The 26,963-nt window shown below is 37.3% G+C and overlaps 1 protein-coding gene and 1 pseudogene across 7 annotated transcripts in view; both read right to left on the bottom strand.

Annotated features, from left to right (window-relative positions):
* Window positions 1-26,963, bottom strand: part of M6 (neuronal membrane glycoprotein M6) — a 666,904-nt gene that overhangs the window by 305,180 nt on the left and 334,761 nt on the right. The window lies entirely within an intron of this gene.
* LOC137252594 (uncharacterized) lies at window positions 6,046-8,805 on the bottom strand (annotated as a pseudogene).

Genomic DNA, 26,963 nt, shown 5'->3' with positions numbered 1-26,963 from the left:
TAGAAAGGCCAGAGTGGGTAGACGCAATATTGGAGGCGCGGAAAGGATCGCAAAAGCGGAGTGAAAGTGTTATCAAATGCTTCAAATGCGGGAAGCCCGGTCACATTGCACGTCATTGCGATCTTGGTCCTGGTAGTTCCAACTTGGGTGACCGTAAACGCAAACCTGGAGGAGATAAGCAAGAGCGTGCCAGATGTAAAAATCGAGAGCTAGCTCCAGCTATTGAATGTCCTGTGATATCTTTGTCGCAGATTGGAAGGAAATCAAGCAGTCTTACCATCAGAGGGAATGTGGATGGCAAGGAGCGTGTACTGACTGTAGATACGGGCGCATCTCATTCCTTGATTCGATCTGATTTAGTCAACAGGAGAGTAAAACCGTTACCTGGAGCAAGGTTGCGTACGGTCACAGGCGAGTATAACCAAGTCCAGGGAGAAGTGATATGTGAGGTATTAATTGTTATGGTCATGGTTCTACACAAATTAATTGTGGCGGAAATTTTTGATGAAGTCATATTGGGAGTGGACTTCTTGGTTGACCATGACATCAGGATCGATATGCGAAGAAAGATTATGCGCTATAAGAACCAGGATATACCACTTAACTTTAGTTTGGAGAAAGGGTTCAGCAGTAATCGGGTACTGGTGGAGAAGATTCAACAGAGACCACGAAAGTCAAGGAAAGTAGATCGAGCAAAGGTTGATGGATCGAATGGGCCAAATAAAGCGAAATCAAAAGTACCTGCGAGAGAAACACTGGCATTGACAAAACCTAATGGACGCACTAAAACGACTGAACGAATTTTGCAGAAAGAATGCAAGGGTGGTTTCAAGCCAGCACGCACTTCTGTTGGGAAACGTCGGAACGATACTGAGTATGTGAAGCCAATCCGTCAACAGCCAGCTCTACAAAGTAGTTCATTGGCCAAACAACAGAGTGCGAGGGAACGATCAAGGATAATGAGTAGTAAGATGAAACGCAGGTACGATGAGAACAATAATTCGGAAAGTTTCTTGGAGGGAGATTTGGTACTGTTATGCAACCCTCACCGGCGGAAAGGTGTTCCATCCAAGATTCGGTGCAGTCGGGAAGGCCCGTACAAAGTTGTGAAGAAGATCAGTGACACCATCTACCGCATACAAACCACTGGGAAGCCACGGAGTAGAAGAGTGGTACATTTGGAGATGCTAGCGGCGTTTAGATCGGGAGATTTATCTGATCGGGACGATCAGACTTAGATGGGGGGCAGCGTTAAGAATATTAGCAAAACTAAGGGGTGCTGCCATCTCTAAGTCGATGCTAAGCAGCGCCTTGCATGCACATCCATAAATCAATCATTATGTATCTACATAAACGAATCAATCATTATGTCTACACATATGTAGGTACACGCAGGTGAGATCAACGCACAAGCACATGCAGATATCTTATCTGAAATGCCCCTAAAGGTATGCAATTGTGATTGTGAAAGTGTAGCTCACACACTCAAGCGCATGGAGTATGAGAGAAACTATAAAAATTATACATCTGTAGTTATAGCTGAGAAATTTACAACTAACTAAAATTGGATCCTTCTGAATTATGGGCCACAACCTGAACATATTTGGCAACCAAGTGCACTAATTGGCCCAAAGAAGTTATTGGAGGCGTACTAACATCCAGTATTGAATTCGGGATTGTGGAAAAGGTCATTGTGCACGTGCTGCACTATGTCCGAAAAAAATCATCATAAAACGGAGCCACTGCATTTTCTTGAACTGCTATCTTGGGATAGGTACTTAGCACAGACCCTATTGACCTCTGTTCTTTTTAAGCGTGAAAACGCATCAAAAATACCACATTTCCCGTATTGTTATTATTTTCTTAACAGAAATAAACAATTTAGGATTTCACATCAACTTTTTTTTGACAGCTTTTTCCTAAATTATTGCAGTGCTGGAAAGTTCCAGTGGAATATTCGTTTAGGTACCTAAAATTTAGGCGAATTCGCACCCAGCCTTACTTAAATTTAGATGTTTGTATTTCTATTGTGTCAAATTCTTGAAATCTAGAAGGTAAAGTTTTTGCTTATTTGAATAAACGCGCCACAAAAGTTTTCTTGCTTTACTTTAAACTTAACAAGTGACGAAAAAAGTCTCAAACTAAGTCCTGTTTCATTGCGAACCTGCCTACATATATTTTTCAGTATGGAAGTATTGGTTACAAAAAATTGTATTTGAAGGACATCACTGTGTTGGCTGGTGCGACCCTGTTATATGAAAAAGATACACAGGTTCGCAATGTGGACCGTGTACTATATCCATTTAGGAACAGAACCAGAGTGAACGTTGAAGTTATTGGGCGGTTTAATTGTAACTCCTGGATTCGATCTTTCAAAGCATCCATCTCGGCTTTAATTTTATGTTGTCGGTCACTAAACGCCTCCATCTGCGATGAGACCTTTTTTCTTGTGCCTCCAGCTTTGCCGAGAGATGCTCTTCTTCTGCTTCGAGTTGTATTGTTATGCTTGTCTCTTGTTCTTTCAATTATTCTGCAATCTGCGACACCATGTATGTTTTCTGTACATCCAATTGAGATGGCATATATGTACTTATTTTGGTCTTCCAGTTGAGATAACATTTGCTAGGGTCGTATTAAGGTGGCAGACACACTACAGCAAACAACAGTATTATATATTAAATAATTTATACCTCTTTTATTGGCAATTTATTACCCTAACAAAACATTTATAGCTGCGTCCGGTTCCGAGAAAAGTGAGTGTCTTCTAGCTTAAGTCTCAAGCCAGGTTTTTCAATTAGAAGACAATTTTTCTGAGCGGGGTCGAACCTCGGCAGTGTTTGACAAGCACTCCGAGTGTATTTCTGCCATGAAAAGCTCTCAGTGAAAACTCATCTGCCTCGCAGATGCCGTTTGGAGTCGGCATAAAACAAGTAGGTCCCGTCCCGCCAATTTGTAGAAAAAATTAAAAAAAGGAGCACGACGTAAATTGGAAGAGAAGTTCGGTGCAAAATCTCTTCGGAGGTTATCGCGCCTTATATTTATTTATTTATTTACTTAACTTCGAGAAATGTTACTGCTCAAAACTTGGTGCACTGCTCCCAACTCTGGCTTTGTGACGGTATAAAATATACAAGTTAGCAGTTTGGAAACAGATAAAACTAATTAGTGTTTATTCACTAAAATACAAACAGATAAAACTAATTAGTGTACCTTTTTCAATTTTCTGTATTTATTCAATAAAAATGCAAACATTATATCACAAAGCGTTTCTCAATTCAATAGCACAATTAAGCTGTTCAAATATAAACGAATCACACGCAAATTTTATTTTGAAAACAGTCAAATATTTTCTTTGTGCCCATTTCCTGAAATCTAGAAGTTTCTACTTATTTTTTATTCACGCAATCCACTAATGTATAAATAGCGCCCACAACACCGTCTAGATTTTTGACTCCATTAGGCAATTGTAATTGTAATTGTATTGTAATAATAATAAACAAGTAAGGAAGGTTAAGTTCGGGTGTAACCGAACATTACATACTCAGTTGAGAGCTATGGTGGCAACATAAGGGAAAATAACCATGTAGGAAAATGAACCGAGGGTAACCCTGGAATGTGTTTGTATGACATGTGAATCAAATGAAAGGTATTAAAGAGAATTTTAAGAGGGAGTGGGCCATAGTTCTATAGGTGGACGCCATTTAGGGATATCGCCATAAAGGTGGATCAGGTTTGATTCTAGAATTTGTTTGTACGATATGGGTATTAAATGAAAGGTGTTAATGAGTATTTTGAAAGGGAGTGATCCTTATTTCCATAGGTGGACACCGTGTAGGGATATCGCCATAAAGGTGGACCAAGGGTGACCCTAGAATTTGTTTGTACGATATGGGTATCAAATGAAAGGTGTTAATGAGTATTTTGAAAGGGCGTGGGTATTAGTTCTATAGGTGGACGCATTTTCGAGATATTGCCATAAAGGTGGACCAGGGGTGACTCTAGAATGTGTTTGTACGATATGGGTATCAAATTAAAGGTATTAATGAGGCTTTTAAAAGAAAGTGGTGGTAGTTGTATATGTGAAGGCGTTTTCCAGATATCGACCAAAATGTGGACCAGGGTGACCCAGAACATCAGTTGTTGGATACCGCTAATTTATTTATATATATAATACCACGAACAGTATTCCTGCCAAGATTTCAAGGGTTTTTTATTTCGCCCTGCAGAACTTTTTCATTTCATTCTACTTAATATGGTAGGTGTCACAACCATTTTACAAAGTTTTTTCTAAAGTCATATTTTGCGTCATTAAACTAATCCAAATACCATGTTTCATCCCCTTTTTCGTATTTGGTATAGAATTATGGCATTTTTTCGTTTTGCGTAATTTTCGATATCGAAAAAGTGGGCGTGGTCATAGTCCGATTTCGGCCATTTTTTATACCAATACAAAGTGAGCTCAGATAAGTACGTGAACTGAGTTTCGTAAGGATATATCGATTTTTGCTCAAGTTATCGTGTTAACGGCCGAGCGGAAGGACAGACGGTCTACTGTGTAAAAAAACTGGGCGTGGCTTCAACTGATTTCGCCTTTTTTCACAGAAATAAGTTATCGTCCTAGAATCTAAGCCCCTATCAAATTTCACAAGGATTGGTAAATGATTGTTCGACTTATGGCATTAAAAGTATCCTAGACAAATTAAATGAAAAAGGGCGGAGCCACGCCCATTTTGAAATTTTCTTTTATTTTTGCATTTTGTTTCACCATATCATTACTGGAGTTGAATGTTGACATAATTTACTTATATACTGTAAAAATATAACATTTTTTGTTAAAATTTGACTTTAAAAAACATTTTTTTTTTAAGTGGGCGTGGTCCTTCTCCGATTTTGCTTATTTTTATTAAGCATAGATATAGTAATAGGAGTAACTTTCCTGCCAAATTTCATTATGATATCTTCAACGACTGCCAAATTACAGCATGTAAAACTTTTTAATTACCTTCTTTTAAAATTGGGTGGTGCCACGCCCATTGTCCAAAATTTTACTAATTTTTTATTCTTTGTCATAAGTTCAACTCACCTACCAAGTTTCATCGCTTTATTCGTCTTTGGTAATGAATTATCGCACTTTTCCGGTTTTTCCAAATTTTCAATATCGAAAAAGTAGACGTGCTTATAGTCCGATATTGTTCATTTTAAATAGCGATCTGAGATGAGTGTTCAGGAACCTACATACCAAATTTCATCAAGATTCCTCAAAATTTACTCAAGTTATCGTGTTAACGGACAGACGGACGGACATGGTGGCTCAATCAAATTTTTGTTCGATTCTGATGATTTTGATATATGGAAGTCTATATCTATCTCGATTCCTTTATACCTGTACAACCAACCGTTATCCAATCAAAGTTAATATACTCTGTGAGCTCTGCTCAACTGAGTATAAAAAGTAAAACTTGGTTACCCGTATGATGTCCCAACGATAATTGTTTTTTTTTTTTACGAAGTTGCCTTAGTATTTACAAAGATTGATCGAAGAATAAAGACGTTGCAGGGACGAAAAATGGTGTGAAGGAAGCTTCACAAAACCTCTAGTAGGTCACATCGACCACTTACCACAGCAGAATTTATTAAACTACCACTGTCTGTATTTATTATTTAACAATTATTTGTACACTTTTAATTCAGCTATGTGTTCAGAATTTATACTTTTACATTCTAAAACTACCATCAGTGTATTTCGTGTGGTTAGATTATGTTAAAAATTGTGTTAAAGTTTTTGGTGTGGTGGAAGTTGCTTACTAGAATTTTGTGAAGCTCCGCTGCTTTCCACCGAAGTTCGCGCATGGAACATCTTTATTCTTCGATTAATTTTTGGTATTTATACATAACTAGCGGACCCCGTTGCACTTCGTAGCAACCAACCAAGAAAAGAAATGAAAGATTATAAATTTTTTTTATGAAATGAATGCATTGTATTTCAAAATTATTAATGTCAATCCAAAACATTTGGATATACAATATTTTTAGTTTGCCCATTGGAAGCGAGCACAAACAAACAATTTGAAGTTCCAACTCTTGAGCAGGCCACGTATAGCTGTCCATGTGAAAAGCACGGCTCCTCCAAATTTAGTCTGCATATTTGAAGCGTTTGTCCTTGTGCCTTATTGATGGACATGACAAATGATAGACGCACTGGAAATTGCAAACGCTTGAATTCAAATGGCATGTCTGTTGGAATCAGTGGAATACGTGGTATGAGTACAATTTCATTTTTCGCTGTTCCGGTCAATATTGTCGCTTCAATTAAATTCGGCATCAATTTTTTTACTACTAATCTTGTGCCTTTGCACAGTTTTGGTGCATTTAAATTCCGCTGTAAAATAATTGATGAGCCAACCTTTAAATTCAAATAATGAGGTGGCATACCAGGTGGTTCCAATGAATTCAAAAATTCAATTGGATAATTCACTGCATCATCTGCATTCATTGCGCTATCAAGAGATTTATATGATATCACTGCACCTGGCAATTTTTCTTGAATCTGATAATTGATTACATTGACGTGTAATTTTTTTGGTGCCAGTATTGCGCGTTCTCTCAACCAATTGTGATTCCTGTAATTTTGAACAATATTTGGAAACACACTTTCAATCAACTCTTCTGTTGATTGGAGAATGGTACAGAAATTGTTAGGCAATGTAATCAATCCATTTGTATTATCGACTCGAACTTTTCCATTGCCAATATCTAACAATTGCTTCGAGAACCGATCTGCAGATTGGTCGTTGTGGAATTGAACGCGCATATTTCTGTTCAATGTCAATTTTTGCACATGTCGCCACAGAAGAGAAGACTTTAAACATGCGTTGATCTCATCCGCCGGTGTTGATCGTGGAACCACAGGCAATATTTTGATTTTAATTTAGGAACATTCAAATTCACAAATGTTTGCAATTCATTGGGATCATACTGTTGTTCACGTTGCAATTCCCGATCAAATAAATTATGAATTGGACGATTGGGTGGTGACAAACCTAATTGCCCTAATCCTTTATTTGCAATCGTAAGGCACATATCTTCAATCGCCATCAATGCCTCATTATACATTTCCAATGAAATCAGCAAATCAGTGTTTCTTGTGTGATGACGCATTCGAATCAAATATTCTTCTGCCATAAAATCTTTGTATTTATTCTACAATTTAAGAGGATTTGATGGAAAATATGTTGACACGATTATGGCATATAAGATACGTATTTGATGTGGAGAAGAAGCAATCGATGCATCGTGAAGCGTAAAATCCCAATGCGCATTATTTTCAAGCTAACCTAATTGCTCGCATGCCTCACGATACGTCATGTTGAAATAAACGTGGCCCAACAACATTTACTAACAACAATCGCAAATAATAACATTCTGCATTGTTTGGATGAACTGTGTACAATCTTCCCATTGTATCTGCAAAAAAAAAAAACACCCGGATGGCCATCAAGAGGTGTTCCTTGTTTACGTCGTTGCCATTTCTTTGCAGTCCAAGTGAAATAATGCGTTACATCTGAATACAGTAACGTTCTGGCAAAGTTATCGCTTTCGCACAATTGAAAGAATGCAGTTAAAGTTGTTCCTGGTGGTTGTGCTGCTCTCTGCTGTACATTTTTCAAGATGAACAGCCAAATGAACCACAGCAGGATATCGCTCATGAATTGGAAATGAATAAGTTCTCCAAAGAGCTTCATTAGTGCAAATGTAGCGCCCCATTTGATATTGTGCGATTTCATCAATGCTATTGTCACCAGCTACTCCAAAAACAGCCATATCACTGCCTTTATTCACATATTTGCAAATGTATTTAATCGATTTCACAGAATTACTGTACTCAACATTTATGTGAGCCTGAAATACTTTTGACAATAGTGGAGAATAAGGCGCAATCCAACGATTATCAACTGCAACATCTTGATTGCGTATTTAATTGTTGTTGTATGGCCATTATCCTCCAGTGACCGATGTCGGTACCACGGGTATCCGTCGGCACCTGTAATACGATCCGAAGTTAATGCACTTGGATACCGTTTTGAACATTTTCCAACGATCATGCATGGCGAATTCATATTTATCTGACCCCAAGGGCCATGGATCATATTTTTCGTGACAACTTCAAATAATTCTGGATCACATGTTTCATCTGGAATTTCAGCTGATATAATGATATCAATTTGATCGGGTGTTATTTTACGAACCAGCCATACCAAGATATGCACGTGCGGCAGCCCTCTCTTTTACCATTCAATCGAATACATCCAGCAACGCACCTCCCCAAAAGTTCACAATTTGATAATCAAATCCATCAGTGCTCTTACTTTTTGCCGAAATACACGTGCTGTTATATCGTGTTGATCTGTTGGATTCTGACCATCAAATAAATTGTTTTTTATGTTAGACCACTGTGGATTGCATGCGAATGTTATGAATGGGTCGGGACGACCATATTTGCGAACGTATGACATTGCATCTTGCGTATATTCGTGCATGTGGCGCGGACTGCCAACATATGTCGATGGTAAAATTGTTAAACGTCCGATATCATTAACATTGCCATCATTCACTATTGCATCTCGCAAGTGTATGTATTCTTCCGATCGTAATTTGGCTTGATTGAATCGAAGATAATTAAGGCGTTCTGCTTCAATTTTCGCATACATGTCAACAACGTATTGGCGGAAAAGTTTGCCACATCGCATAATAAAGTTGTCTTCTTGTGGGCGAATCATGAATCTATACGAATAATAATTCATCGCACTAAATGTTTTTTGTACGTCACGACCTATGATGAATACATTATCAGAAAATTAAAGTGATGTCTTCTTGTTTTGAAATAAATACAATACATATTAAATTGAATTCATTTAATTTTACCGGTTCGTGGATCTATCATTCGTATATTGATATGATAGCCGTCGTCATCTTTCCAGTGCAATAATGGATATTGTAATGCATCATAGCTGCGGTGAAGCTCTGAAACACGCCGTAATTCTTCATTTCTTGGATGTAGCACAATATCGCGAGATTGAAACTGGTCTCCAACAATCACAATTGCCACTTCATCAATTGTTGGTGCATTAAATCGTCTCGCATGCTCTCCAAAGGGCATTCTGTCAGCCCTTATAACGATTCTGTGATCATCAAATGGCATACGATCGAGAGCGGTTTAATTAATTCGGTCGAATTAATTCATTGTACTGATGTAAGAAGTGTTCACTATGATCATTTTCGCTATTGTAAGCGAAAGCAGCGTATTCCGTCTCTTGCACAGCACGACGTGAAAGTCGTGTCGTTCGTCTCGATGCTGGATTTAATGGATTTGGGTCTGTCGATCTATGACGACGTGCGTTTCGTAATTGTTGTACTTGGTTTTGATGTGAGCGTTCCTCTACACTTTGCGCTCTCCTTTGATTAAATCTATAGGTAGAATTACGCGTACGTCGACCTATAGTTGATCGTCTTGTTGGTGGCATTATGATGCATATGACTATGTTTTCTTCCACTGAACACACTTAAAATCTCTTTTTAAATTAATAATAGTTGGAGAAATGTAGAGCGTTTTCTACATCTATGTATATGCCAAATCAATAGGCAAACGAAATTTGGCTTTTATATGGCTTTATTTTGTCGTAACTCTTTGACGATTACAAATTCAATGATCTTACATGCTAAGAAAAAATTCAATTTAGGCAGCAGAATTTATGTTTAGGAATTTTCCATGGAAAAGTCCTGCTATTTAATGTTGACAAAATAAGCGATGAGTGCGAAGAGTATATAGGCAAAGTAATATTAGTGCAGGTGAGTGTGCATTATGTTGCTGCAGTGGGAGTGGGAGTGCAGTAGGAGTGGGAGTGAGTGGGAGTGCAGTGCATTGAGGAATATGCGATAATAGCAATATGATAAAAAAAGCGAAAAACAAAAGCGAAGACGGTGACGTTACGTTGTACAACAAAAGCATGAATGCGTGCGATGAGTGGGAGTGTGTGTTTGTATGTATGCAAATTATTAACTTAACGAAGATATGTTGGAAAGGCAGGCGTGAACAATAGTTACCATCAGAAGAAAGTGATTGATAAACATTTGCATTTGGACAGGTTCATCTGTTTAACATTTGTATGCTGTCAATGAAATTAACTTGTAATAGGTTGGATAAATTTTTTTCGTTAGGTCGGACCGAAATGTAAACTTTTTTTTCAAATTTTGAATTTTTTCTAAAAAAAAATCATAACTCAAGAATGGCTAAACCGATTTGGGATTTCAAAATCAACTAACCATCATCTCTCCTTCCTGTATCTTTCCTAAATATTATTTTTTCAACATTTTATTCAACATATTTATTCAACAGTTTAGCGATACGAACGTTAGCAGAAGATTGCAAATAAGGGGAATTGCAGTAAATTCGTTACAATAAATAAATAAATAAATGTAAGGCGCGATAACCCCCGAAGAGATCTAAGGCCGAGCTTCTCTTCCGATTTGCATCGTGCTCCTCTTTATTTTCCCTACAAATTGGCCGGACGGGACCTACATGTTTTATGCCGACTCCGATGAGTTTTCACTGAGAGCTTTTCATGGCAGAAATACACCTGGAGCGCTTGCCAAACACTGCCGAGGGGCGACCCCGCTTAGAAAAGTTGTCTTCTAATTTAAAAACCTTATTTCTAAAATTTTGATGTTGCTTTGCCCGGGGTGCGAACCCAGGGCATACGGTGTGGTAGGCGGAGCACGCTACCATCACACCACGGTTATTTTTTAAAAAAAGTGTATTAACACACCAAGAGATTAATGAATACCTAAATGGTATAAACTGGATCACATTGAATCAGTACGTTAAATCAACGTTAAAATATACGGGGCTGTCATGGAATCCAATTGTTGTCGGAATCGGATTTAAAAACGACAAAATAATTGCTTTGGTGTCATGAAATCCAATGTTATCGGTTCGGTAGTGTTCGAATTGGAATTAGTGTCGGTTTTAGGTGTCACAGAATCCGATAATATCGATTTTGCTATTGGAAACAATCCAATCAATTAAATGCTGTTGGATTTAACTTTTTCCTAGTAGTATTTCTCTTGCAGTTGAGTATTTTCTAAAAATGTAAGTAAATAAAAGTTTATTTTATAAAAATAAATGTAAATTTATATATATTTTCATTCTTAATAGAGGAAAACATAAAAATTCAATGCAAAGCAGTATTTTGGCTAAATTTATGGAGAAACATCCAGATATTGCGAAGGGCTTCACGAAGCACGTCATCTAAAATCGTTGACACCGTGCTTCTACCTACACTCATGCTAGAATCCTTGCTAACTGATCTTTGATAGGGTCCTTCAGCTAAAAATCGTAACGTAGCTGCTAGTTGCAGCACTGGCAGAACTTTCGAGCGAGTTAAGCGTCCTGCAATGGTGTCCAATACCAGTCGGAAAGCCTCTTTGTTTATGCGATAGTATGCAATGTAACTGCAAATACATTATAAATATTTAGAACCCCACATTAGGAAATATTTTTAAATACGCTGTCTCTGGCAACTCAAATGGATTGCTGCGATCTCTCCAAATTTTCCTTTTGACCTTCTCGCAACTTTCTTCTTCCAATAATATAAATGCTACAACTGCTGATGCCATTTTGATGTCAATAAATTTTTTTATTTCTGTTTAAATGCACAAAACAACTATTTTATAAAATTTTGCCAAAAAAATTAACATCAAAATTGCCGGTGTACCGCAAAACAGCTGATCCGAATATCGCTTTTATTTACATTCGAAAAGAGCAAAACGAATACGGTTTTATGACATCAATTTAAATCAATATTGGTTTGTAATTCCGACAAAGCGCAAAACCGACTTGGATTGCATGACAGCCCTGATATGAAGCAAATTTTAGAAGAGGAATTCTGAAACATATTTAAGAAATATTTTATTATATAATGTACAGAAAAACTTACTACAAGTACTTATAAACTGACGGCACTACGCCAAAATTTCGTTATAAAAAATTTTATATTGTAATCAACTTTGTAAAAAAAAGATTTTGTTTAATAAAACAAATTATTACTACTACTACTACTTCATTAAAAATAAAAACAGATAAAACTAATTAGTGTTTATTAATTAAAAATACAAACAGATAAAACTAATTAGTGTACCTTTTGTACTTTTCTTTGTTTATTCAATAAAAATAAAAACATTATATCAACCCAGCCAGCATTTTTTGAAAATTTTAATCAAAAAATATTCAAATATCATACCCCAAGATGATTAAAAACGTTCAAATTTAAAAGCATTTTCTGTTCGAAAATTAACTTATCGTCGGGAGAAAAATGTACCATAAATGTGATTATTCTTGGATAATCATTTATGATTCATATTTCGAAACGCTTTTTGGTCATATTTGATATCATTATAAAATTGAGCTTTAATTGTTTTAGAGTAATATTTGAATGCTTTTCACAGTCATTTTCCAATAATATTCGTGAACATATTTCAATCGTTTTGATTGAGATTTTTGAATAATTTTTGAATGCGATTATGATGCATATATTCTTCATATCTCATTCAAAAAATTATCTTATTTCATCAGGGGAGGAAAGCATGCAGAAGTGAGCTATTTGAACCACAGGTCACTAGGAAACAAACTTGACCGATATACACCTCGACTACAACATCCCGCATCAGCTATGATCGTCAACATATTGAAATATGATATGGTACGGGATGTTGAAGCCATATCCAGGTACATATATCAAGAGAGTTGCACTTACCTGGGGTTCAACCTTTGTATTGTCTAATGGTTACATTTGTATTTTCTGTGAAGCCGAAGGTTGAGAAATGGTTGGAGACATCTTTTCTTAGGAGCAGTATTTATGTACATTATTTTTTGTCTTGAAGAATAAAATTTTAATATATTTTTTCTGAACTTCATGATTAAAAAAATGTGAGTATGTGAAAAAAATAAGATCTTCAATGAAAAGCAAAATTTTAACAAGTATATAATTTTTTATTTAGTCAACAAAGATAGTCAGAAAAGATTCAGAAAGCTGATTTGATTCAAATATGATTCCAAAATCTGATTGAAAAGCTATATTCAGTTTTTGATCATCAAAAGTATTTATATTTGATTATTTCTTTTGTTCAATTGTATGATAACTCATTATTTAGTCAGAAGGAGTAATCAAATTGTATTGAAATGTAGGGAAATTCAAAACTTAATCACTTAAATGCTGAGTGGGAAATAGCGTTTATCAATTCAATAGCACAATTAAGCTGTGCAAATATAAACGAATCACATGGACATTTTATTTTGAAAACAGCCAAATATTTTCTTTGTGCACATTTCCTGAAATCTAGAAGTTTCTAATTATTTTTTATTCACACAATACACTAAGGGAGTCGGCATAAAACATGTAGGTCTCGTCCGGCCAATTTGTAGGGAAAATCAAGAGGAGCACGACGCAAATTGGAAGAGAAGCTCGGCCTTAGATATCTTCGGAGGTTATCGCGCCTTATATTTTATTTTTCGTAATCCACTAATGTATAAATAACGCCCACAAGACCGTCTAGATTTTTGATTCCATTAAGCACTTGTAATGGTCCCTGGCGAATAAGCCTACGAATGACCAGCGTACTGGTATTACTTGTCTTAAAAAAAAACGCATGCGATAACAGAATCAAAGTTCGACCCGTTGATGGCGCTGTTTTCTTGTGCCCCTAATGAAAAGTTAGTATACAAAAAGCTAAACAATTTTTAACATCTTCCACAATGCGATAGATCGCATCTGTAACAATAGAAAGCTTAACTTCCGGCCTCTGAAGGGTACAAAAGGGCCCACGCACCTACAGTTAGCTCCTTTTTGGACATCTGTGTGCAAGCAGGGGTGAAATAGATAGTAGCAGATCACCAGCGGAAAAATCCCCCAGTTCTCATTTTGTAAGATCTGTGTCAAAACCGTATTGCTAGTACCAAGTGATTGGCATTCTTCACCAGCTTCCTTGCCAAGCCCACGCCTAACAGCCTAGAGAGCGCCCAAAGCCAAAAAAAACCATATACGTGCGAAGCACGATCTCCAGATTGCCATCCACCAACGGAAACTGACGGCATTATCAGCAGTGGGTCAGCTTTATTTTCCGGATCCGGTGACAAACAAAAAATACCACATCCACATCCAGCTTTGGTTGCCAGCGTCTGCATCTGCTTAGCTGGAACGTTGGCGCACTAGTGTGGAGGTGGATAGTTCAGCTTAGAAGCATAAAATCTTGTGGAAGACCGGAACATAAGTCCACTTGGCGGAATGGCTCCCATTCGGTAGCTTTAGCATCCAAGGAGCCACATTCCCAACGAAAAGTTTGAACGCTCCACGAACGCCAGGCTCGAATAATTAATATTACATTTATTTGCAATTTATTACCGCAAAAAAAAAATTATAGCTGCGTCCGGTTCCCAGAAAATTGAGTGTCTGCTGGTATAAGTCTCAAGCCAGCAGACACTTCGTGAACACACGACATACAGCTGTGTTCCAAATATGAGCCAAATCGGACAACAAATACGGTTTTTTGAATATCTCGAACCTTGCGCCACCTAGCGGCAATTTTTCTTCTTATTATTGCATTGTCATCGGGTTCTGAACTATATTCCAAGTTTCAAGCTTGTAGCTTATCGGGAATTTACTTAAATTTTAATTACAAAATTCGCGCTGGCCGTGCAGCCTTTTTTAAATACAAACATTATATCACATAGCGTTTCTCAATTCAATAGCACAATTAAGCTGTGCAAATATAAACGAATCATATGGAATTTTTATTTTAAAAACAGTCAAATATTTGATTTGTGCCCATTTCCTGAAATCTAGAAGTTTCTACTTATTTTTTATTCACACAATCCACTAATGTATAAATAAAACCCATAAGACCGTCCAGATTTTTGACTCCATTAGGCACTTGTAATGGTCCCTGGCGAATACGCCTGCGAATAACCAGCGTACTGGTATTACTTGTCTTTAGAAAAAAATTAAAGAAAAAAAAACTTTTTTAAAAATAAGCTTTTATTATTGGTTAATAAAATTAACTAAAAAGTAAACAATAAATTGACTCTAAAGAAATATAACACTTTATATGTTCATTGTAAGCTTTAACGATAATTAGGCTTTTTCGTCTGCGACAAAAGAATTCTATATTGTACATAATTATATATTTTTAACATTAAAACTTTACACCTAAATTATTAAACCTTACAGTTTATATCACAGTTCTAATTGTTCTAATAAAAAACGTGTTGAATTTTGATGATATAATTAAGAACATTTAGGATCTCCTTTTCTTGCTATCGCAATGTAACACGCTTTTATTAGAACAATTAGGACTGTGATATAAAATGTAAGGTTTAATAATTTAGGTGTAAAGTTTTAATGTTAAAAATATATAATTATGTACAATATAGAATTCTTTTGTCGCAGACGAAAAAGCCTAATTATCGTTAAAGCTTACAATGAACTTATAAAGTGTTATATTTCTTTAGAGTCAATTTATTGTTTACTTTTTAGTTAATTTTATTAACCAATAATAAAAGCTTATTTTTAAAAAAGTTTTTTTTTCTTTAATTTTATTTTTTACTTTTTAGTTCGTTTTATTAACAAGTAATAGACGCTTGTTCTTAGAAAAGCCTTTTTCTTAAATTTAATTTAAATAGGAATTTTTTTAAATTTTTAGTAGGGTAAAATATTGTTTAAATTAGTTACGTAGTCTTTACTTAGTTATTTGTAACGTTTCTCATTCTATCCATTTCTTTTAATGCACCAACTTACTTTTTAGTTAATTTTATTAGCCAATAATAAAAGCTTATTTTTAAAAAATTTTTTTTCTTTAATTTTATTTTTTTCTTTAATTTTATTATATCATAATCCGAATATATTGGGGCATATTCATAATCGAAATAAAATGTGACTAAGTTAGTTGAAGCATTTTTGACAGAGAGCACATATAAAATTATGTCAAGCAGTGTTAAATAACTTAACTCTGTCTATGTCGCGTTCAGTTTACAACTACTTATTGCAGATCTCTCATCTGTGGGTTAAATCTGTTTTAAAATAAAATTCTGCTTTCGCTTAGCTAAAATTCCATCGCCAAAAATCTGTAAAACAAAATCAAGTGCGCAGAAAAGTATGCAACACTTACCGATAAGAGCCTAACCGCGTTAGCGTTCGTTGTATCACAGAATTTTTACACTTTGAAAATGGCGGCTGTTGTTTGCAAGGTTGCATTCCTTTGAGTCTTCGTTTTCACCATCTGGATTAACAAAGTCATGAGCCTGGACATTCGTGCAATTTTAGTGATGTAAACTGTATGGCGCCAGCGCCAATGCGGTGCCAGCTCAATGGTAGCTCATTGACGAAATGACCCCAATCGAATATTTGACGTTATTTAGTAGTGAGTGCGTAGTACATTTCACTTGCGCTATTGAGTGAAACGACTTTTGTGTGTCAGGCACGAGTTTGGTGTTATTGGCGCTACTGTCAATGATGACACTGAGCTGATGGCGGTAGCGCTGGTAGTTCAGCTTTTGAATCAGAGAAAGAATTGATGACCCGTGCAAATTATTATGGCTTTGGCCGTGTAAATTATTATGTTGTATTTGCACCAAATAAATGCTGCGGACATAACAACCGGAGTCATTTTTGAGTTGTATATTTTAAATTTAATGCACAATTAATATGGGTGTGTTTGAGCGGCCAAATAATAACAGCAGTATTGCTAAAGTGCTGCTAAGTTGATGGAATGTCGCTAATTTCCTAGCGATTATCAATAGATTGTCAATATTTCGTTCAACGGGCACGCGTATATGCCACATCTGCTCAAATTTTCCAAGTTTTTCCATTCTTGATTTAACTTAAGCTGTTATGCCAATATTTTTCTGCCAGTTTTTTTCAAATAGGTAATTTTTCCAAAAGCAAAATAAATTACAGAAAAGATTACAGAATTAAACAGCCTTATAAATTCAGCTATGTTGGTTATACACAGAAATACAACAGAGGGTTCTGTCTCCGCTTTTCGCAAGCGTTGAGATTCACCACGCGTGACACGCGTGATTCACCACGTCCAAATATCACAATCCACGGATAGGTACCGGCGGGTTTGTATGGGACTTAGGCTGTTATGCCAAAGTAAATACAAATCTTTACCGATAACTGTGTTATCGATTAATTTATCGAATTCTAACAAAGTAATATTGCATTGTCATCGGAGTTATACATGTGTGCAAAATTTCAGCTCAATCGGACACCGGGAAGTGTATCAAATTTAACTTGCAAGATTCCATTACAGACAACAAAAGTGAAACTAAATAAAAGCTTATAAAAAAAATAAAAAAAAAATAAAAAATGTACTGCATGCGATAACAGAATCAAAGTTCGACCCGTTGATGGCGCTGTTGTCTTGTGAAAATTAGTATACAACAAGTGAGGAAGGCTAAGTTCGGGTGTAACCGAACATTACATACTCAACTGAGAGCTTTGGAGACAAAATAAGGGAAAATCACCGAGTAGGAAAATGAACCTAGGGTAACCCTGGAATGTCTTTGTACGATATGGGAATCAAAAGCGTTATACCCCCCTTGAATTTTTTAGATACCGCAAAAATAAAACAACAGATTTGCATCGAAAACTGGAGTGATGCTCTTTTCTTGAATGACATAGATGAGTTGTGTGAAAATATAAACTCCAAGTTTATAAAAAAGCTGATCCAAAAAATTACCGCCCCATAGCAATATTACCTGTTGCTGAAAAAATATTGGAATAAATTGTAGTCACGAGACTGACAAAATTCACTGAAAAGTACAAAATAATTGAAAATAGTCAATATGGGTTCCAAAAACATCAACCAACTTCTCGGAAATTTTGCTAACAAAATAAATGAAAATCTTGGAAAAAATATCCACAATCTTGCAGTTTTTATAGATTTTACCAAAGCTTTTGACACTTTAACACATTCAAAGCTATTGGAAGCCTTGGAAAATGCAGGAATAAGAGGAAACTGCTTACAATGGTTTGAAAGCTATTTGAAACTAAGAGTATATAGGGTGAAAATTTGCAATGAATTCAGCCACGAGATCTCTGTCTCTTACGGACTTCCTCAAGGCTCAAAGCTGGGGCCCATACTATATTTAATTTATGCATACAATTTGATCAAGCACAACAGACTGCGAAGTGTTTGGATATGCAGACGACACCACCATCGTAGTGTCGCCCAAAGATTTAAATGCTGCAACAACTATAATGCAACAAAAACTTGATATCATTGCCAAATGGTCTCACGACAATGGACTGTTAGTAAACGAATTAAAAGCTAAAGTCATACATATTACACCATCACATTTGCAAACTTCAAATATCAATTTAAAATTTCATAGCCACGATTGCTTACACAAAACTCTAATGCCTTGTTTGTGTGGTGTCAATATTGAAACCGTCCGCACGTACAAATATTTGGGAATCGTCATTGATGACCATTTCATATGGAATGAGCATGTAGTGTAACTACATAATAAGTTACGAAAAACCTCGCCCTTTCTAAAGCACCTAAGCTATTGCAGTTCTGCTACACGCATACCTGGCTTTGTCAGAATCATACATCAGGTACGGCATCACAGCGTGGGGTACTCCCACAAGTTGTAACAATATACAGTTGAGTCAGAACTACATTTTAAAAACCTTGGCGAAAAAGAAAAACATATATACACCGAGTATCAAGCTTAGTAGGGAGCTAGGTAGACTTGATGTTAGATCCATCTTAGAGATTACTATACTTAACGAGTTCTACGACGTATAGAAGTTTCAGATACCAATCAACGACAATATCGGAACAAGAATGCAAAGGCAAAACAGACTTAGAATACCGAAGTTTCTGAATAACTATTCAAAAAATACTTTGTCTGTATTAGCATCTACCTTTCTAAATGAGCTACCAGTCAATTTGCTAAATCTATCTAACGAATTCCATCGAAAAAAATTAATCAAAAAACATATAAAAAGCTTATTGTGAGAATTTCCTTTAATTATTCTTTCAAAAGATGAATTTTAAGATAGTATTTTATTATCTAATCCCTTACTGTTCTAAAAACAAATTAAATGTTAGTTTTAATTCTTAATAATTTCGATTTGAAGCTACATACTTCTTCTATCAAATATTTACTTTTTTGTGAAACATGTTGTACAATTATTTTACCCGCATACAAGCTCACAGCTTCGCGGGTTAAGTGTAATCCTATTGACAGTAATACGAAATAAAATAATAATACGGATAAGAATACGAATTAAAGGTATTAATGAGGGTTTTAAAACGGAGTGGCCCTTAGTTGTATATGTGACGGCGTTTTCGAGATATCGACCAAAATGTGGACTCGGGTGACCCAGAACTTCATCTGTCGGGTACCGCTAATTTATTTATATATGTAATACCACGAACAGTATTCCTTCCAAGATTCCAAGGGCTTTTGATTTCGCCCTGCAGAACTTTTTCATTTTCTTCTACTTAATATGGTAGGTGTCACACCCATTTTACAAAGCTTTTTCTAAAGTTATATTTTGGGTCAATGAACCAGTCCAATTACCATGTTTCATTCCTTTTTTCGTATTTGGTATAGAATTATGGCATTTTTTCATTTTTCGTAATTTTCGATATCGAAAAAGTGGGCGTGGTCATAGTCGGATTTCGGCCATTTTTTATACCAAAATAAAGTGGGTTCAGATAAGTACGTGAACTAAGTTTAGTAAAGATATATCGATTTTTGCTCAAGTTATCGTGTTAACGGCCGAGCGGAAGGACAGACGGTCGACTGTGTATAAAAAATTGGCGTGGCTTCAACCGATTTCGCCCATTTTCACAGAAAACAGTTACCGTGACAGAGTCTATGCCCCTACCAAATTTCACAAGGATTGGTAAATTTTTGTTCGACTTATGGCATTAAAAGTATAATAGACAAATTAAATGAAAAAGTGCGGAGCCACGCCCATTTTGAAAATTTCTTTTATTTTTGTATTTTGTTTCACCATATCATTACTGGAGTTGCATGTTGACATAATTTTCTTATATACTGTAAAAATACTAAAATGTTTGTTAAAATTTAACTTAAAAAAAATTTCTTTTAAAAAGTGGGCTCGTTCTTCATCCAATTTTGCTAATTTTTATTTAGCACATATATAGTAGCAGTAGTAACGTTCCTGCCAAATTTCATCATGATATCTTCAACGACTGCCAAATTACAGCTTGTAAAACTTTTAAATTACCTTTTTTTAAAAGTGAGCGGGGCCACGCCCATTGTCCAAAATTTTACTAATTTTCTATTCTGCGTCATAAGGTCAACCCACCTACCAAGTTTCATCGCTTCATCCGTCTTTGGTAATGAATTATCACATTTTTTCGGCTTTTCGAAATTTTCGATACCTTAAAAGTGGGCGTGGTTATAGGCCGATATCGCTCATTTTAAACAGCGATCTAAGATGAGTGCCCAGGAACCTACGTACCAAATTTCATCAAGATACCTCAAAATATCCTCAAGTTATCGTGTTAACGGATAGACGGACGGACATGGCTCAATCAATTTTTTTTTCGATACTGATGATTTTGATATATGGAAGTCTATATCTATCTCGATTCCTTTATACTTGTACAACCAACCGTTATCCAATCAAAGTTCTATATCTATATCTATCTCGATTCCTTTATACTTGTACAACCAACCGTTATCCAATCAAAGTTAATATACTCTGTGTGCAAAGCACGCTGAGTATAAAAAGGCAGTAGCAGTGAAAGGGACGTTGACATACCACTGCACGATTCCAGTGGCGGAAGGAACGCTAAAAGCAAAGTTTTTTTGTCTTTAGATGATCACTCAGTTGAAGTTGAAGTTATGTAATAATTATTATGAAATATGTATAAATTTAAATGAAATTAAAAATTATTGTTAAGTTGGTTTTAACGGTTTGTAGTAATTTATTAGTACATCAATTGCCGTCTTCAAGACTGAGTTTGATATTTTTATACTCAGCGTCCTTTCCGCACAGAGTATATTAACTTTGATTGGATAACGGTTGGTTGTACAGGTATAAAGGAATCGAGATAGATATAGATATAGAACTTTGATTGGATAACGGTTGGTTGTACAAGTATAAAGGAATCGAGATAGATATAGACTTCCATATATCAAAATCATCAGTATCGAAAAAAAAATTGATTCAGCCATGTCCGTCCGTCCGTCTATCCGTCCGCCTGTCCGTCCGTCCGTCTGTCCGTTAACACGATAACTTGAGTAAATATTGAGATATCTTCACCAAATTTGGTACACAAACTTATGTGGACCCAGATTAGATTGGTATTGAAAATGAGCGAAATCGGATGATAACCACGCCCACTTTTTATATATATAACATTTTGGAAAACATAAAAAACCTGATTATTTAGTAAATAATACACCTAGAATGTTGAAATTTTACGTATAAGCTGATATTGAGACTATTGATAAAAATTTGGAAAAATTTTTTAAAATGAGCGTGGCACCGCCGACTTGTGATAAAATAAATTTTACAAATATTATTAATCATAAATCAAAAATCGTTAAACCTATCGTAACAAGATTCGGCAGAGAGGTTGCCTTTACTATAAGGAATGCTTTGAAGAAAAATTAACGGAATCGGTTAAGGACCACGACCACTTTTATATAAAAGATTTTTACAAGGATCATGGACGAATAAAACAAGCTATATCTTTGCAAAAAAGAGCTTTATATCAATGGTATTTCATGTCCCAAGTGGATTTATAACAATAAATAGGAAAAACTTCAATTTTTAAAAAATGGGCGTAGCACCGCCCCTTTTATAACTAAGTAATTTTCTATGTTTCGTTGCCATAACTCCAAGAAAAATTGACGGATCGTATTAAAATTGCGTACAAAGATTTTCCCTATAGCTGGAAATATTCCTAGAAAAAATGGACGAGATCGGTTAAAGACCACGCCCAATTTTATATAAAAAATTTTTAAAAGGGTTTTAGACAAAAATAATAAGCTATAACTTAGCAAAAAATTTTTTTGTTGAATCAATGATATTTCACTTATCAAGTTTTATTCTAAGAGGAAATGGGAAGAAATTTTTTTAACGGGCGGTGCCAGGTGTTATGTAGAAAACTAATTTATCTGAAATAAAATGTGCAATTGAAGCTTGCGCTGAGTATATAATGTTCGGTTGCACATGACCTTAGACACCTTTATTTGTTGCCGTTGTTGTTGTGTTGTTGTTGTAGCAATGCTCGCGCCACCTAATAGCCGCGACCGATCACAAATTGTCATCAATATCCTCTAACGGGAGTCCAAGGAAACTTGCCGTTTCAACAGGGGTGGACCATAAGGAAAGGGGTGTTAGAGGCGTTGGTTCCACATTACAAATAAAGAGATGGTTGGTGTCATGTGGGGACACATTGCAAGCGGGGCATACATTTTGTATGTCGGGGTTGATTCTGGGCAGGTAAGAGTTTAACCTGTTACAGTATCCAGAACGAAGTTGAGCAAGAGTGACACGCGTTTCCCTGGGGAGTATGCGTTCCTCTTCCGCGAGTTCTGGATATTTTTCTTCAAGTACTGGATTCACCGGGCAATTCCCGACATAAAGGTCCGACGCCTGTCTATGGAGTTCACCAAGGACCTGCTTGTGTTTCTTCGCTTCATACGGCTGGGTTCTCAGGTGCCGTATTTCCTCAAAATGCTTACGGAGATGACTCCTTAGGCCCCTAGGCGGTGCTGGTTCGTCAATCAGATGTCTGTTGGGATGCCCAGGTTTCTGGGTATTCAACAGAAACTGTTTGGTCAGCATCTCATTTCTCTCCCTGATGGGTAGTATTCTCGCCTCATTATGCAGATGGTGTTCTGGGGACATAAGAAGACAGCCCGTGGCGATTCTGAGAGCAGTATTTTGGCAGGCCTGTAGTTTCTTCCAGTGGGTAGTTTTTAGGCTTGGCGACCATATGGGTGACGCGTAGCACGTAATCGGCTGGCTAATTGCTTTGTATGTGGTCATGAGCGTTTCTTTATCTTTTCCCCAGGTACTGCCAGCAAGGGATTTGAGGATTTTATTACGGCTCTGAATTCTCGGAACAATTGCAGTTGCGTGCGCACCAAAATGTAGATCCTGATCAAACGTCACACCCAAGATCTTGGGGTGTACGACAGTCGGTAGCGTAGTGCCATCGACGTGGAGGTTCAATATGGTCGACATTTGGGGCGTCCATGTTGTAAATAAGGTCGCGGAAGATTTAGTCGGTGACAATTCCAGGTTTCGCGAGGCGAAAAAACTGGAGAGATCAGGGAGATAGTGGTTTATTTTATTGCATAGCTCATCGATCTCTGGGCCTGGGCCTGTGGCCATTATTGTGCAGTCATCGGCGTAGGAAACGATTGTGACTCCTTCCGGTGGTGAAGGTAGCTTAGATATGTAGAAATTAAACAAAAGTGGGGATAGGACACCACCCTGTGGCACCCCTTGTTTAATTCTCCTTGGTTTTGATGTTTCGTTTCTGAATTGCACCGATGCCTGCCGACCACCCAGATAATTTGCGGTCCACCTTTTAAAACATGGGGGAAGGGTAGACCCTTCCAGGTCTTGCAGTAATGAGCCATGGTTGACCGTATCAAAGGCTTTTGATAGGTCTAGCGCTACGAGTACTGTTCTATGGTGGGGGTATTGATTCAAGCCGCAATTTATGAGGGTGCTAATGACATTTAGCGCGGAGGTAGTGCTATAGAGTTTTCTGAAGCCATGCTGATGAGGGGCTAGCTGCAAATGTGCTTGGAAATAAGGCAGCAAAATGGCTTCAAGCGTCTTTGCCACTGGCGATAGGAGAGATATCGGACGATATGACTCACCTACGTTAGCTGGTTTCCCAGGCTTTAGTAGCGGGACCACCTTGGCCATTTTCCATGTCTCGGGTATGGCAAAGGTGGAGCGAGACAGGTTGAAGACATGCGCTAAATATTTGAAACCCTCTTTCCCTAGGTTTTTAACCATTGGCATGGCTATGCCGTCTGGGCCCACTGCTTTGGATGGTTAACGCGACCAATGGCGTCCTCAACCTCTCTAGCGGTGATGGTGATTGGTGACGCGCTGAATTTGTGTTTATGTGCGTGTCTATTGGCTCTCCGTCTATCTTTGTCGACCGTAGGATGCATTATATATTGTCGGCAGAAAGCGCTCGCGCATTTTTCCGCATCCGACAGCACCTTATCGCCAAAGGCGATGGAAACTTTGTCTTTGTGCTTAGTCGGATTCGATAGGGACTTTACGGTGGACCAAAGTTTACCTACACCGGTAGAGAGGTTACAACCTCTTAGGTGCTCTTCCCATTTCGCTCGCTTGTGTTCGTCCACAAGCAATCTGATGCGTTGGTTTATATTCCTTATTTGGGGGTCGCCTGGATCAAGCTGTCTTATAAGGTCGCGTTCCCTCGCTAAGCTCGCGGCCTCCGCCGGGAAGTGGGGCCGGATTTCGGGAATTCTCCCGGCGGGAATGAAATGTGCCGAGGCGGATTCAATGACCTTACGAAGGCACGCTCCCCTTGGCGGGCATCAGTCGGGATAGGGAGGGCAGCAAAGCTGCTGTCTGTTGCAGATTTATATTCTTCCCACTTTCCTTTTTTGAAGTTTATGAAAGTGCGTTTTTCGGTGACGATGAAGTCGGCGGTACGCTCGAACGAAATAAGTATGGGCAGGTGGTCGGATGCCAATGTTACCATCGGCTGCCAGTTGACGCAGTTTACGAGTTCTGCGCTCACGATTGAGATATCTGGCGAGCTATGACAGCTTCCTACCATACGTGTTAGGGCGTCTCCGTTTATTGTGCAGAACGTCGTTTCTTCTATTTGATCCGCCAACATCTCACCCCTATTGTCCGCCCGCAAGTTTGAATGCCATAGGTCGTGATGGGCATTGAAATCGCTTAAGATAATGCGATTGTTGCCAGTGAGTAAGGCCTCGATTTTAGGGCGGTATCCACTGGGGCAACAGGTGACAGGAGGGATGTAGATGTTGATGATTTCTAGATTTGCATCGCCTGACCGGACAGATACGCCTTGACGTTCTAAGACATTGTACCTGCGGTCGATGCCCTGCGGTTATTTGTTGTCAAATTGGTATTGTATAAGTTTGTTTATTAGGCCGGGTCGATTTGTGGGGAGGCAAAAAAATCACCCATTGCTCTTTGAAAATCATATTCTAGGGATCAAAATAAGAAACTTTGCCGAAGGAACCATACCTCTAAAACGAATTCTGATGTCCCCCCCTTTGGGTCGTAGGGGCAAATTTTGAAAAATCGCACTTTGAAATGCCTATGTTTTTTCTTTTTGGAGTTTATTTTTCTCTTTAGAAATTTATTTAGTCAGAACATATGTAAATTAAAAAATGAATTTAACATAATAATAGAAAAGAAATTAAACAAGTAAGGAAGGCTAAGTTCGGGTGTAACCGAACATTACATACTCAGTTGAGAGCTATGGAGACAAAATAAGGGAAAATCACCATGTAGGAAAATTAACCTCGGGTAACCCTGGAATGTGTTTGTATGACATGCGTATCAAATGGCAGGTATTAAAGAGTATTTTAAGAGGGAGTGGGCCATAGTTATATAGGTGGACAACTTTTCGAGATATCACCATAAAGGTGGACCAGGGCTGACTCTAGAATTTGTTTGTACGATATGGGTATCAAATGAAAGGTGTTAATTAGTATTTTAAAACGGAGTGGGGCTTAGTTCTATAGGTGGACGCCTTTTCAACATATCGCCATAAGGGTGGACCAGGGGTGACTCTGGAATTTATTTGTACGATATGGGTATCAAATGAAAGGTGTTAATGAGTATTTTAAGAGGGAGTGGGCCTTAGTTCTATAGGTGGACGCCTTTTCGGGATATCGTTATAAAGGTGGGCCAGGGGTGACTCTAGAATGCGTTTCTACAATAAGGGTATCAAACGAAAGGTGTTAATGAGTGTTTTAAAAGGAAGTTGGCCTTAGTTCTATGGGTGGACACCTTTTCGAGATATCACCATAAAGGTGGACCAGGGCTGACTCTAGAATTTGTTTGTACGATATGGGTATCAAATGAAAGGTGTTAATGAGTATTTTGAAAGGGAGTGGGCCTTAGTTCTATGTGTGGACGCCTTTTCGAGATATAGCCATAAAGGTGAACCAGGGGTAACTCTAGAATTAATTTGTACGATATGGGTATCAAACGAAAGGTGTTAATGAGTATTTTAAAAGTGGGTGGGCCTTAGTTCTATGGGTGGACGCCTTTTCGAGATATCGCCATAAAGGTGGACCAGGGATGACTCTATAATTTGTTTGTACGATATGGGTATCAAATGAAAGGTGTTAATGAGTATTTTGAAAGGGAGTGGGCCTTAGTTCTATCTGTGGACGCCTTTTCGAGATATAGCCATAAAGGTGAACCAGGGGTGACTCTAGAATTAATTTGTACGATATGGGTATCAAATGATAGGTGTCAATGAGTATTTTAAAAGTGGGTGTGCCTTAGTTCTATGGGTGGACGCCTTTTCGATATATCGCCATAAAGGTGGACCAGGGATGACTCTATAATTTGTTTGTACGATATGGGTATCAAATGAAAGGTGTTAATGAGTATTTTGAAAGGGAGTGGGCCTTAGTTCTATGTGTGGACGCCTTTTCGAGATATAGCCATAAAGGTGAACCAGGGGTGACTCTAGAATTAATTTGTACGATATGGGTATCAAATGAAAGGTGTTAATGAGTATTTTAAAAGTGGGTGGGCCTTAGTTCTATGGGTGGACGCCTTTTCGAGATATCGCCATAAAGGTGGACCAGGGATGACTCTAGAATGCGTTTGTATAATATGGGTATCAAACGAAAGGTG

This window comes from Eurosta solidaginis, chromosome 5 (assembly GCF_040869045.1).
Source record: "Eurosta solidaginis isolate ZX-2024a chromosome 5, ASM4086904v1, whole genome shotgun sequence".
Taxonomy (NCBI): domain Eukaryota; kingdom Metazoa; phylum Arthropoda; class Insecta; order Diptera; family Tephritidae; genus Eurosta; species Eurosta solidaginis.
The sequence above is the reverse complement of the archived record's forward strand: the minus strand, read 5'-3'. Positions and strand labels throughout refer to the sequence as shown.